We start from the raw sequence: 16,601 nt of genomic DNA on the forward strand, positions 1-16,601 counted from the left end.
TTAATGAAAATATTGCATGTCAATATACCATGGCTTAAATATTTTCAGGGCCTTTACTTTATAAACTGCATTAATAAGATTTTCATATTTGAAATCTCTCTTTAGTGTTTGTCTATACCTGGCCATCTTACTTATGACAACGATGACACCTTTTGAAAAAATAAACCACATTTTGTCAAATCTCAAAAAGAACACTTGGTGCAGCCTTCTCTAATTCTTAAAATGAACATAACTGATATCTTAAGAAAAATTTAACTTGAATATTATTCACTCCATAAAATATATTAATTCAATTTAGTTACATAGTTCATTGTTTCTAGTTGGCTATATGTTTAACCTACATTTTAAATAAAATGCTTTGGGAAAGCTACTAACTTCACTTCCAATATCTTTAGAAAATAAAAATGAGAAAATCTTTTGTCTAAGAAATTTATTGTACCTGGACATTCTCGTAAGATGAAGATCCTGCTTCATATATTGTACACTATTTCTTCATGTTGTATTAAAAAACAGACACAAGTTGAAAGTAAGGGAAGAAAAGGCCAGCTCTTCTTCTCATCCGTAACCTATACACAGTCAAAATGGGTATCCTATTTTTCTTATTTTGTTTTAAAAATAAGACCTTGATTCTAATCTGGGAGACCATCAAAACTGTGAAAATGAATAATGACTTTGATTTGGCTCAAATCTGCCATCTGTACATTCACATAACTCCCACTGAAACTAATTATTTTTTTTTCTTCAATTTATGTTAGTAGGAGTTGGGCATTCAGAAGTTTCAATTAAATTGCACATATTGAAGTCAATGGGAGTTCACGGATGTTGAGGGAGTTACATGCATGAAAAAGATATAAAAGAAGATGTTAAAATTTGTTCAGGTTAGATCATTTAGCCAGAAATGTGTTTCCCAAAATTAAAGGAGTATTTAGTTGTCCTCTAAATTTGACTTTAAATTTTATCTATGCTAAATTGTCAAGCTTTTAAAAATGATTTAAAATCGCATATTCAAAAGAGACATATACAAATACCTGAATTCTCCAAATTTATCACGTATAATATATATAGTTTTCATCTTAGTGTTAAACCTGGGTTTTTTTTTCCTATTCATGTATAACTGCATCTTTTATTGACCAAAATTCAATTTAAATGTTGGAAAAGGCAGCCTCATGTGCATAGTCCATTGATCTTCATTCAGCCATATAACAATCAATTTGGGGACTGAACACTTTCTTACCAAGAGATAAAGAGCTCGCACAGTCTGTACTGGACTTGTACCTCATGCTGGAATATCTTTTCCCGTTTCATGATCAGAGTGTTCCTTTGTTCTACTTACATGTGTATGTCAGTGGACCTCAGGCGTGCCCCGCTTTCAGTATTCCATACTCCACGGAAGTGTAGTCAGGTCCTTCTACTGGGGCATGAGAGTGGAACACACAGGCCGATTGCCCTGCATCAGCTGCCAGGAGGGATTGTAGCCAGTGTGTGTAGCCACGAGGGATTACACACACTATTAGAGTTGATCTTCTGGCTCTTCTCTGTGTTAGTAAAAGTATCATTCCAATTAGTGTTGACTCTGTTATATTTTCCTTGGTGACTCAGGTACCAAGCTTCAGTGGACAAATTATTTGAACTTCAATTCCCAGTGGCTAGCATTGTGATAGCCTTTGCTATTCCCCCTGTAGCTGGAGTCATTCTCTGCCATTTGTAAAGGGGACATGGTTTTCTGCCCAACGTAAAGGTATTTAAAAGGGAGGAGAGGGGTGCCTGGGTGGCTCAATCAGTTAGGCATCTGAGTCTTGGTTTTGGCTCAGGTCATGATGTCACTGTTCATGGGTTCTAGCACAGCAACAGGCTCTATGCTGGCAGTGTGGAGCCTGCTTGGCATTCTCTCTGTCTCTCTCTCTCTCTCTCTCTCTCTCTCCACCTCTCCCTCTCTCTGCCTCTCCCCTGTTCATGTTCACTCTCTCTTTCTCCAATAAATAAATAAATAAACTTTAAAAAATACAAATAAATACATACATACGTATATACATACATATATACATATATGAAAGGGAGGAGGAGGTAAGCAATGAATAACCACACAGCCAGTCTATTTATGCATAAGAATTTCACTAGCTATGGGTCCTGCCATCTCAGGAACATATAGAACTATCAATGGAATGAGCTCTGAAAATCTTAGTACAACACATGATAGATAGCTAGATAGATAGGTAGATAAACAATACATAGAAATATTGAAATATAGGACTTTTAGTTTGTATATCAAATTTTAACCCACAAAAGTTCCATGGTATATCTTTTTATTCAAAGAGAACTTCATATACGCTTTCTTTGCACAAGGCATCATGTAGTATTGTAACGTATTTTACTGACTTAATGTTCAGAACAATTCTGTGGAATTCCAGTTTTGTGGAAGAGAAATCAATATCTCTATTATACAGATGAGAAAACTAAAGCTTAGAGAATTAAAAGCAGAGTCTGGATTTCAAAGAGAATTAAACTTTTGTCTTGTGACTACAGTTTCAATTTTCTTTACATCAAGCCAGACTGGCTCATGAATCATCTTCAAAATTGCTGTACATATGTAAATCCACTGATATATTATTTGATGAGCATATCATTCCCCATTTTATTGGACTTCAATAGAGTCTAAATAGCTTAAACCGTCTCATTCTTTAAATCCCAATTCCCAGTTAAAATGTTACAAAAACCTTAGTAAAGGGATGTAACTCATAAATCTACACAGAATTCATAAGATTTTTTATACCGATGTTTTGCTAAGATGTATGTGAGTAATTATGGCCATATGCTTTCAATTTTATTTAATAAGATAAAGCAATGAGAAATGTTGCTTGACAAAATATTTTTCTTAGACCAAGACACTCAAAATAATCTGGGGATGTTTTGTGAAATCAAAATCCTCAAGTCCATTCATCCATAGTTTTTTTTCCATGTTTATTATCGTCATTTTTTTTTCCTCAGCAAAATGAGTAATAAGAGTTGGATATATGACAATCTCTGATACCTGATACCAATGCTATTCCCAGCAGAGTGATAACTAATTGCAGGAAACCCTATTGTCTAGGGAATAAACCTGTTGAGCAGAGATCTCTTGGAGCTCACGTTACTATTGTATAATGTAAATTGACATTAAAAAGTGTAAATAATATAGTTTTAATGAATGAATACTACATTGGAATTAGTTTAAGTAAAAATAGGATGATATTGATTCTTTCAACTCCAAATTAAATGAATACTTTCCTACAAAATTAGCAAATGTTATTTTCAAGATCTTTCATTTTTTCTCTTTTCTTACTTTTTATGAGATGCCAAATATGTCCTATATTTACTGAGATTTGATAGTTACACTGTTATCATGGTTTATAATCAGAGTCTCTTGTGCATCATACTATCTGGAAATCCAAGGAAAGAGAAATAGATAATAGATGCACATATTATATGACCATAGATATATCCATCTTGATCCTCTGTCTTATATTTTGCTCCAAGTTTTTCTCCATTTACTAATCCGCTTTTTAAGTAGCAAACGTCCCCCTTTTCAATTTTTTGTACCTTCTATATAACTCTTTGGTAGACCACATAATCATGTTACCTCAAAAATTTACTTGAAATTATTGGTAAATGTTATTTATCTTTGTATTGTCTGTATCTAACACAATCATCTGCAGAATAACAACTAAAGAAATACTTCTTGAATTAAACTGCCCAATTTACTATGTTGTAACCCTGAATAATTTAAACTATAAATCCTGGACTCACTATGTATACCTTGGCAAAATTCAAATGAAATATATTTATTATTTTAATAATGATAACTAAATAATAGTAATTGCCATTTTAGTACCTACTATGTATTATCATTTTGTTGCAACATATAAACTACTATGTGTCATGCATTTTTCATAGATTGCCATATTTAATTTTTGTAATCATTTATAAGGCAGCAAAGTACTAACACATTTTTTTAAAGATGGAAATGAGAGAGGCATTGGATAATTTTCTTAAGGACACAAGGGGTAATAGGAAGCATCAGCATTTAAATTGTTTTTAATGTTTATTTATTTTTGAGAGAGAGGTAGAGAGAGTGTGAGCCAGGGTGGGTCAGAGAGAGAGGGAGACAGAATCTGAAGCAGGCTCCAGGCTCTGAGCTATCAGCACAGAGCCCGATGCAGGGCCCAAACCCACGAACTGTGAGATCATGACCTGAGCCAAAGTCAGATGCTTAACCAACTGAGCCACCCAGGCGCCCTGAAGCATAAGCATTTATATTCATACTTTTCTGACCTTAGACTTTTCAACATTTTACTAAGCCATACTTTAAAGACAGTATGCTACTTTATTTTTTTTTAATTTTAAATGTTTATTTATTTTTAAGAGACAGAGATAGTGCAAGAGAGTGCAAGCAGGGGAGAGGCAGAGAGGGAGACACAGAATCTGAAGCTGGCTCCAGGCTCCAAATGTCAGCACAGAGCCTTATGAGGGCTTGAACTCATAAACCATGAGATCACAACCTGAGCCAAAATTCGATGCTTACCCAACTAAGCCATCCAGGCACCCATTAGATAGTATGCTACTTTAGATTTCTTGATTTTCTTTTAGAGATATTACTTCATTTTCTTTAATAAAAGTAAAAGAAGACACTGGTGCTATTCGTTCTACATATGCAATAGAATTACATACATCTGTCCCTTTGAAGATAGGTGTGGCTAAGGGATTTTATTTGGCCAAAAAATTTCTTAGTGATGTGACACGTGTACACGATTGTCTATCTGCCATGGCATTTGACAGTGACCAAATAGTGGCGTCCTGATTCCTGAGGAGGAATGTGAAGCAAACTCCTACAACCCACAAGTGAGAATCCTTGCTCTTTAAGCCATTGAGATTGAGGGATTGTTTCTTACTAAAGATCTACCTACCTAGCAAGTTCAAGGAGTTGATGCTGACAAAAATCCAATTTTAGACATGTTTTGGCTTTTGTTGACTAAAATTCCAATGGAGCATTCAGATATCAGTCAAGAAAACTCCATCAGGGTGGTTCAGTTGGTTAAGCATCAGACTCTTGACTTTAGTTCAGGGCAAGAGCTCACAGTTCTGGGTTCTATGCTGACAGCACAGAGCGTGCTTGGGATTCTCTCTCTTCCTTTCTCTCTGGCCCCCTTCCCACTAAAAATAAATATATAAACACTCAAAAAAAAAAGAAAATTCAGGGAGTAAAAATCAAATCCTTTTTAACAGCTTTATTGAAATACAGTTGATATGCAAAAAGAGACATATTGATTGTATACAATTGAATAGTTTGGGCATCTGCAAATACGTGTGAAAACTTCACCACAATCAAGTTTATAAACATGTCCAAAACTTCTCAAAGTTTCTGTGTGTCCCTTTGTTTCGCTTTCGTTCTCTGTGGTGAGAACATTTAACATGAGTTCTACCCTTATAACAAATTTTGAAGAACATGATACCTTACTGTTAACTATAGGCACTGTGTTTAATAGAAGGTCTCCAGTACCTATTTGTCTGTCATAACTAAAACTTTATACCCATTGGACAATAGAGGAAGTAATACATTTTTAGTTCAAGTACACAGCAATTATTTTCTAGTCAAAGTCTAACACGAGTAGTAAAGATAAATAAAAAGTGGCCAAATAATTAAAAATTAAAAACTATGTGAAAATGCAATGAACAAAGCTATATTGAAAACAACTATTTACATCTATAAGATGAATGAAGTCTGAGGGTCTAATGTAAAACATGATGACTATAATTGATAATACTAGATTGTATAATTGAAATTTTCTGAGAGTGGAATTTAAATGTTTCCACACACACACACACACACACACACACACACACACACACAAAGTGAGGTGATGAATGTGTTAATTAACTAGATGAAGAGAATTCCTTCAGAAACACAATGAAAAAACAGCTATTTTTAAAACGTGATGGAAAGGAAAAGTCTTGTATTATTCTACAAGAAATAAGCCTTGTTTATTGTCCCATTTAAATAAAATTTGCGTCATTTTTAAGTGTGTGTGTGTGTGTGTGTGTGTGTGTGTGTGTGTGTCTTATAGTTTTGGGAGCCATTCTTGTAAGCTCCTTCTAAAATTATAACAGTATAATGAAATAGATGCACAGACAAATGCAATTGTTGATGAGAGATTTAGGGCTCCATTTGATATTATGCTCATATTTCGTGTGACAAAATATTACTTCGAACATTATTTGTTCACAAATCCCACAATGGTTCAAATTAAATAGATTTAGAAATTGTAGGAAAAAAAACACAAAATGCAACAAGGTATTCTAGATTATAAATTAATGACTGGAATCTGAGAAGGTCAAGCTCACAAAGATTAAACCTTGGGTCACTATAAAATTATACACATATATAAATATTCGTAAAAATCATATTCTTGAGTATTTCAAGGGCCGAGTACTATTATAACTAGTTTGACTTAAGAAGTAACTTTATTCATATGTATTAAAATAAAGCAAGCCATTATTTTACATCTAAAATAACACCAAAATGTTTGCCTGAAAATATAGTCATTTGGCAGTGTTACTGACTACATGACAAAAATTAACGTCTGACTTTTACAGTTTTTACAGTTTACTGATTATTTTTTGATTAAAGAAATCATCTGTAGTAATATTGTTTGCAATAATGTATTTAGATTTGAACTGCTACTATGCTTTATGAAAAAATGAGATATGTGTGTACTTAGCTTTACAGATTTTTCAGTCAATACTGGCTTACCTATGTTGCTTTAATCTTAAATGATTCTTTTTCAGTTCTATGTCTTCTTTTACAAGAAGTTTTATAGAGCCATTTCTTGTCAGTTGAGAACTTTAAAGTACACATAATATTGTTGAAAAAAATTAAGAATTTTTGCTACACAGTTATTAAAAACAAAGATAGGATTCAGTCTTGCATAAGACCAGCTCTATAAACAAAAACAATGATAAACTATAATCCTGTTGATCCTCTTGAATGACAATGGCGAGATTGCCTTTTCTTTTTTATGTTTCTGTATTTACAAACACATTGAATAATCAAATCAGAAACTTATTAACAAAGGAAAAATATTTACATTAAGCAAGAAATAATTTACTTGCAAAAGGAAATAGAAATAAATATATGAGCATTTCTTACCTCACAATGAACTGGGGGATGTATTTTTATATAATAAGCTGAGACTGTATCAAAATTTATTCTTTTGACTAAAGCAGGGATATACACAGAATTATAAGGCTACTCCAGAGTGTATATTATTAGGTTTTCACCTTGGTATTTGGTTGTTTGTTTATTGGTTGCTAATGAAGTGTGAAAAAAAATAATTTTGGTTAAAAGATCAGAATATGGCCAAAATTTATAATTGTGACATATTGCCAAGATTATTAGACAAGATATATAAGATTTATAGGTAAATCACTCAGAATATTGGTTTCAATGTCTTCATTTGTAAATTCGAACTTTAGGTTAGATGACCCCCAAAGATTTTTCAGTTATTAGTTCATGCAATATTAAAATTATAAGCTATTTATTACACATCGACTTTTAGAGTAATTCTTGTGTGTTCTGGACTGATATCTTTAGTTAATATAAATCAGCATTAGCTTTTTCAATCATTAACTATGTTGGAAAGCATTTTCTAAACTCTAAATATACATACTCTTTATACTCAGTCTTTTCACACACTTGCCAGAGTAGGAGAAATCAGACACTGTCAGCAGACACTAAAATTCTTTAGCACTTGACACTTCAAATATCTTCTGGCAACATCCCCGAGATGATGTCAGCTTCTTGTATAGTACCAAACATTTAATACTCCCCTAGAGCATCTCACTTTCAGAGTTGGTGCACTTTCAAATATCAAGTGCACTAATGGTTTTTCTCCAACCGGTGACTGAAATCTTTAGAAGTTATGCTCTGATCTCAACAATGAATGATATTATGAGATGGAAAACAAAGTGAAAGAAACATAAAATACATATTAAATGTCTGAGAAAACATTTGTAAAATGAACAGATGCCTAAAAAGCATTCCAGAGACAACTATGGTAAATGGTATGATTAAAACTGAACTTAATTATAATAATATTTTAAAAGAAAACATTCCCCCTAAATAAAAGTATGTCTCTTAAAAGGCTAATGAGTGTTTATTTAGAGTGTAGGTATTCATCCTATTTCTTAACACCACGTTTCAGAGATTGTGATTCAGAATCACAATCAATTATTGTGATTCACCATGTATTATTACTTCATGCATTTAGCATCCATAGGTAAATAAATCATTGCATGTATGTCAATTTTATATACTAATAAATATTGTTAAACTAGAAATATAGCATATTTTTAAATAAAATAACACACTTTTGCCTGCTGTCTTAAAAAGCTAACTCCAAATCTGACTAAAGTTTTTCTAAGAAACTTCAATACAATATTATAATCACTAGTTATTATAATAGACTGAAATACTTTTAGGGATTCTCACTTATGTATGGCAAACTAAATGTTCCAACATTATATTTATGTTGATATCAATGATCTTTGGTATATTTTGCTGATTGTAAAATATGACATACACTCATAAACAAGACATTGGGAATTATGTGAATGAAAGGAGCTGAGAAAGTCCCTTATTATTCCACTATCTACAACAATATTTCCTCTCTGATTTTCTTCTTTATGGCTTTCACATGGTTACAGTAGTATTTTTTTGAAGTTTATTTATCTATATTGTTTTTGAGAAAGAGAGAGAGCACAAACAGGGGAGGGGCACAGAGAGAGAGGGAGACACAGAATCCAAGCAGGCCCTGGGCTCTGAGCTGTCAGCACGGAGCCAGACATGGGGCTCGAAGTCACTAACCGTGAGGTCATGACCTGAGCTGAAGTGGGACACTTAACTGACTGAGCCACTCAGGTGCCCCTAGAGTAATCTTTCTATTAAAATTATGCATGCTGTATTCTTTCCATAGCAAATATCATAACCACTTCATTAAAATCTAAAACTCCATCTTAATGAAATAACATACATTCTATTATGTTAAGGTACCTATTACTGGGCTATTAGATGATCTCTCGTGTTTTTTTTTCCTCTGCACAATAATGTATGTTACATCCATAAGACAATAAATATAATGTTATTTAAGTACCTCTTGAAAAATAGTCTAGAGAAAAGTAGTTCATCAATTAAGTGATATCAAGCCTCTGTGCCATTTTTTCAGTTCTCTCAATCTTTCCCTGATTGTCAGGTGATTACAAAATCTCCAGGCTTCATTTCCTTACACAACTTTATTCAAAGGCAGAAAGTGTAACAACCTAACCAGAATGACAAGAGACTTCTTAATATATCTTTGTCCTTTGGTCATGGAGGAAATAATCTCTCCAGGAGGCCACCAGCAACATTCTCATGGATTCATTGGCCAGAACTGAATCACATAAGAACACTTAATTGCAGGAGAAAGGCTGAGAACAAGGGATAAAGGATCAGAATTGGACTAAATTAATTTTGCTTCATCCCCTTGATCTGACACACTGATGTACAAAGAAAATCAGTTTACTCGTGGCAAAGTAGGAGCAGGCATCACTGTTGACTGGGCAGATTACTGTAGATTAAGAAAATCGCTGAATGGCATGTTTATTACCTAACAGATATTAGCAATTAATATATACATTAGCAGTACATGAGAATGTATTCAGCAAAAATGTGACTTGTTTCTAAGTTCTTATTAGCTGCAGTTGATTTTTTTTTAATGTTGTCTATTAATTTTTATTTTCTGAACTTTTGGTGTTTTGGTGAAATTTTTTTTAAAAAATTACTCTTGTATACTTAAATCTATCCCATAGGTTTTTTAAAATTAAATTTTGATTTAAATTATAGTTAATTAACATATAGTGCAATATTAGTGTCAGGTGTACAATATTCAACACTTCCATACAACAGCCAGTGCTCATAATGCACTCCTTAATTCCCATCACCACCTCCCCTCTGGTAACCATCAGTTTATTCTCTATAGTTAAGAATGTGTCAGGGTGCCTGGATGGTTCAGTTGGTTAAGCATCCGACTTCGGCTCAGATCATGATTTTACAGCTCACTGGTTCAAGCCCTGTGTTGGGCTCTGTGCTGACAGCTCAGAGCCTGGATCCTGCTTCAGGTTCTGTGTTTCCATCTCTCTCTGCCTCTCCACTGTCTCTCAAAAACAAATAAATATTTAAAAATTTTTAAAAATGTGTTTCTTGGTTGGCCTCTCTCTCCTTTCCCTTTGCTCATTTGTTTTGTTCCTTAAATTCCACATATGAGTGAAATCATATGGTATTTGTTCTTTCACTGACATTTCTCTTACTGTAATACTCTCTAGCTTTATCTATGTCGTTGAAAATGACAAGATTTTATTCTTTTTTTTTAATGCTTATTTATTTTGAGAGAGACAGAGCATGAGTGGGGGGAGGGGCAGAGAGAGAGGGAAACACAGAATTTGAAGCAGGCTCCAGGCTCTGAACTGTCAGCACAGAGCCCGACGTGTGGCTCAAACCCACAAACCATGAGATTATGACCTGAGCCAAAGCCGGACGATCAACCAACTGGGCCACCCAAGCACCCCAAGATTTCATTCTTTTTATAGCTGAGTAATATTACAGTATATATATACACACACACACACCATATCTGCTTTATCTATTGATCAGTCAATGGACATTGAGGCTGTTTCTATAATCTGGCTATTGTAGATAAGGCTGCTATAAACTCTTTGAGTAATTACCTAGTACTGCAATTGTAGATTGTAGGGTAGTTCTATTTTTAACTTTTTGAGGAAACTCCATACTGTTTTCCAAAGTGGTTGCACCAGTTTGTATTCCCACCAACAGCACAAGAGAGATCCTCTTCATCTACATCCTCTCCAACACCTGTTGTTATTTATGTTGTTGATCCTACCCATCCTGACATGTGGCAGATGATATCTCACTGCAGTTTTGATTTGTATTTCCCTGATGATGAGTGATGTTAAACATCTTTTCATGTATTGTTGGCCATCTGTGTATATTCTTTGGAAAAACGTCTGTTCATGTCTTCTGTCCATTTTTAATTAGATTATTCATTTCTTGGGTGTTGAGTTTTATAAGTTCAGGGAAAAGAATGTGTCTTCAACAAATGGTACTGGGAAAACTGGAGAACAACATGCAAAAGAATGAAGCTGGATCACTTTCTTACACCATACACAAAAATAAATTCAAAATGGATTAAAGACCTAAATGTGGAACTTTTTCATAAAGATTTTTCATAAAAATCCTAGAGGAAAACACTGGCAGTAACCCCTTTGACATTGGCCCTAGCAACTTCTTTTTAGATATCTCTCTTGAGGCAAGGAAAACAAAAGCAAAAATAAATGATTGGGACTCATCAAAATAAAAAGCTTTGCACAGCAAAGAACACAATAAAACTAAAAGGCAATGTATGGAGTGGGAGAAGATATGTGCAAATGACATATCTGATATAGGGTTAGTATCCAAAATGCATAAAGAACTTATAGCCCATAGTTTAAAGTTGCTGAGTGGGGAATGTTTACATAAGGAAGATGGTACTTAAACATTCTACTTTCTAAAAGCCCATATTGCCTGGTCAAGATTATGGAATTAATTGATAATAACGAAAATAGGGCCACCAATGATTAGCCCATCAGATGTCATGAACCCATGAACATCCTTCTGGATATTCTGGAGTTACTGTCATTTAAGAAGAGGCAATTTGCCAAAAGATGCAGAGACAGGAAGCTCTTATGTAATATGAAGGTGAATCCTTGACTGTAATGGAACAAATTCTGGTATAATTGGGAAAATTCTTCTCTTCAAGGACCATAGTGCTAAGAAGGTAGATGTAGTAAGCCAAACAGAACTAAAACATTGATAATGTGATGTTTAAGAGTATATAAAAAATCTTTCACAAAAAGCTTAGTCTTACAGCCTTCTATTACTGTCTGAAATTGTTTCTGATCAAGTTGAGCAAAAATCTATGTCTCTGCTTGTGCCTTTCACCTTTTTTCAACCTAATTCTGCTACTACTCAAGGATAGCCACTTTATCTGAACCAGACCTTGAATTCGTTTGGCTAATTCCTAGTTAATTTTATGTCTATTTTAATCTTATAAAATTACATTTCTTAAGGGAAAATACAAAGATTACTTCTCACATAATAAAAATGCTTTTAAAAATATATGTAACTTATTTCTACTACCCTGAATTCTCTTTTCAATAGGTGGGTACAAATCAATTGAGTTCAACATCATCAAAGTAAATATAGGTATAATCCAAATGTCAGATAATATTAGAACAGATATACAGAAATAATATTAAGTTCTAATTGAGGTGAACCACCAATGGTATTTTCAATTAATAATGGCAATGATACTGGTCATGTATTGAAGATGATGATTGTGGGAGTTTTTGTGCTAACTATATAGGCCTGCCTCTGAAAGCTACCTTTTCTATCATTCATTTTTAGCACATGGGAAAACAGGCTATGGAAGCTTAAGTAAATTTGCTAAGACACTCAGCTGGCAAGTAAAGAGTATTTTATTCCAGCATATATCTGTTTGACTTCATTATCTATAGGCTAAACCTGCAGTGAGAAAGGAAATATTATCAATTCTAAAATAACCAAATATGAAAGCAACAGATAAAAAATGGAAAAAACAGAATCTACGAATTTTAAAATTATAATAAGCTATACTGAGAATATTTTTTCACCTTTAAATGAATTCAAAGTGCCAGAATTAAAATATAAACTACACTAATTATGGAAATCTTTGCCTTTATAAATATTCAAGAAAATGTGTGGCTCATGAACTTGTAACACTACAATAAAAAATGAATTCAAAATAACTAACATTGTTATTCAAATATGACACCACAGACTAATATCTAACTAGTCTAATACTGAAACATTCCAAACCTTCATCTTATATCTGACAATAATTATAATAATATCAGTTTTAGAGTTATACTAAAACTATTAGTATATGAATAACTGTATACCCTAAGTTTCATCAGAAAGTTTAGACTTAATTATTTCACTCTATCAATATCAATATATATTAATAGAGTTATATCTATATCTCTTTCTCTTTTAAAGTGTCTCTCTCAGAGACAAAAGAATAATAAATAAGAGAGATTCTTTGAAAAAACAAATTCCCTCTCCCAGCACCTTTCAGTGATCACTGGCTTCACTATCAACATAGAATTTTAAATAGTTCATATGCTTTGGAAACAGTCCTAAGAGATTCAAATTTCAGTTGTTCTATTTATTAACTTCGAGGTCCTGTCGGTAAGCCTGACTAATAATAAAAAATGTTAGTGCCTCCACACCATTTCTTTGGGTTAAGATTTCAGTTATATAAAAAACAAATTGGCTAACACAGGAAAAGAAGTAAACTAAACATAGCATATGGTACAAAATGAAGCCATGCACTGAAAACCATGTACTTAGCCCCTGAGTTTGGAACGCAGACAGAAATTTGAGTTCCGTAATAGATGAACATATATTCACTTTGAAACAAAAATATAATATGCTACTTTAATTGTTCTCATCTCATTAATATAACTATGCATAAAAATAATAAATCATGAAAGATAGCTCCCTTTCCAAACTGAAACTGTTTTTTAGTTCTACTAATTGCCTAGGCTGACAAAATTGATTTCACATGTTGCAGGAGCTAGCAATTAAATTTTTCGATTTAAGGAGGTCAAACCATAATGGCAAATGAAATTATATCACAAATTGAATTATTAAATATAGAAATATAATGTAGCTTACAGTGGTCACTTTAGGTAGCTCCTTAAAGAGATCCAGAAAGTACAAGTTTGACCTAAACCTCAATTTCAGTTCCTTATGTTTTGTACTATTTCCTCCATTTCCATGAATCACTTCAAATCTGCGTATGACCTGCTTGTCTATTCTGTCTTTCTTCTGTCTGCATTTGCTTCCCTTTTTGGCTCTAGATTCTTCCTCGGGTTGTAAAATCTAGTTCTTTAATTTGCTTCCATAAGAACATCCTCAATCAAACATTTTTTAGTAACTTTACTGAAGAACTGGGCACTCAGTCAAAGGGAATTTGCACTTTGCTTTCTTTTCAATCCACTTCTCTCTCTCTCTCTCTCTCTCTCTCTCTCTCTCTCTCTCTCTCTCTCTCTCCCTCTGTCACACACATACACACACACACACACACACACACACACACACACACACACACACAATATGTTCATCAGGTTGTCCCATAAAGAGAAATTATTTACTTTGGAAATCTCAGGTCCCTCTACATACAGTTTATCAAGGAACTCTTTCTTTAAAATCCTCTGCTCTTTTTCAAGGATACACTGGTTTGTACATAATATTGCTCATTTTGTTACGGCAATTCTGTCTAGAACTTGATGAGATTGTAATATTTTTCTCTGGGCTTGAATCTAGTATGTGTCCATGTAGAGAAATGCCACACAGAAGATGCCGCTGGGGCTTTTAGGCTGGATCATGCCTCCATTGGCAGTTGTGTTCATTTCTTACATGATGCTTGTATAAAGAAATAGAAGCTGTCAGTCATTAAAATGGAAGGCATTCAGCTTTGTGCCTGTCTGAGGATAAAATTGGATTTCTCTGTCTGGGCTCTGCTGATTCCTTTTTATTCCACAAAGCAAATTGCTTTTCCAAGGCGTCAATATTAACGGAAAAAGCCTTTGCTAGGACAGGTGGTACTAAAAGCTTATTAGGAGCAATACTTTGTATTCTCTACTGAATATCCTACCATTGGAGAATAGATTTACGAAATACAAAACTCATTTTGAAAGTTTTGTGCAAATTCATGTGTTTTACTATTTTTTTTTATCTTTCATTCCCATTCCCTTCTCATCTTGTTTGTGTCGAATGCATCACATTTTTCACATTTATTGACAGTGCAGTGCTTCATTTTGGAAGCAATAGACAGCTTTAGCAAATGGCTACATTTGCGATGAAAAACAAGATAAAAATTTTAACATCAAAAATAAGATATTATTTTATAGCCTTTGTTGAGAAATTTGAAACAGTGTTTCAAGCATGCTAATTTATTCTGTAGCATTCTTTGTAGAATTGATGGCCTTAAGTGCAAACCATCAGTATTTCCCTGTGGAATTACTATGTATTTCTACTATAACATTTATTCAAACACGAGAAGTTTGTAATGCAGCACATATGATTTATACACATACAATTAAATCAAATGTGTTTTAAACAAAAAGTTAGAGTACATATTATGTAAATTGATATCTTCATCATTTATGATCACTAACACCACAGTAATTTCCAAAGGTTTGATGTAAATATAGTAATCAAGTTGAAAGGGAGGTATTTAGATTTTTTTCAACTACTTAAATTTACTTTTTAATATATTTAGAGATACATGATGACTTGTCACTGAGGTAAATGTGAGTCAAAGTTTACTACGGTACTAATGAGTTCCATAAAGGTGTATCTCAACTAAAGTAATTCAGGGTTCATCTATCCCTGCTGTAAGTCTGATTGAATATAACTGTATAAAAAGCAAAAATTTGGTAGCCAATTGGGTTTTTAAGTTTTCTAAGCCTAGAATTTTATTTGTAGTTTATTTAGCGATAATAAATCACTTGCCCTTTTTTTTTAATATATGAAATTTATTGTCAAATTGGTTTCCATACATCACCCAGTGCTCATCCCAACAGGTGCCCTCCTCAATACCCATGGTTATCATGTTCGCCTGACACTTGCCCTTTTTTGATGAATGGAAATAAAACTCCACTTATAAGCATAAAAACTTCATTGGTTAAAATGATAGTTTAAAACTATTTTAAAAGATTAGTTTTGATTTAGTAAAAATTAGTAAACTTTCCTCAAATAGTTCTTTGTAAAATCATTTGAAAATTTTAACAATTTGTTGAATATAGAAAATAAACATCTCAACCAAATTATTACTGGCTCATCTTTTCTTGCTGACCCCAATTTAAAAATAAATAAATAATGGGAATGTCTTACATTGCATTTCAAAAGAATATATCCAAATTATAAGTGGTTTATATGAAAATATGAATAATAACTGTGACAACAGGGCATTAGCATTTGCCATTGCAATATTACATTTTTGCTTATTTCATCATGGCCTCTTTGTTTTCATAATACTACATTTGAGTTAATTCATACATCCAATCATTTCTTGACTGATTGCAACTGTCTCATCCTTCCCAGCACTTTCCTCTCTGTTATTTTAATCTAACAAACTTTGCTATAATTGTCTAAGCCTGGTTATTTAGAAAAACTTGGAAAATTCATCTGTCAAAAACTTCCCTAACACTTCCATATTTCTGCTAAAAATTGGATAGAGAGGTACATTGTATGGAATGCTGAATGTTGCATTCTTGCTTGGATATTAGCATCATGTATTATCTTAATTTTACTAGGTATCTATATGCTTTCAATGATTTCTTGTTTTATATTAGTTTATTTTGATTGTATTTTTTACAGCTTTATTGAGAGATAATAAAAATCTTAAACCATTTATGTTTAAAATGTACAATTT

Source organism: Panthera onca, chromosome B4 (assembly GCF_046562875.1).
Source record: "Panthera onca isolate mPanOnc1 chromosome B4, mPanOnc1 haplotype 2, whole genome shotgun sequence".
NCBI classification, from domain to species: domain Eukaryota; kingdom Metazoa; phylum Chordata; class Mammalia; order Carnivora; family Felidae; genus Panthera; species Panthera onca.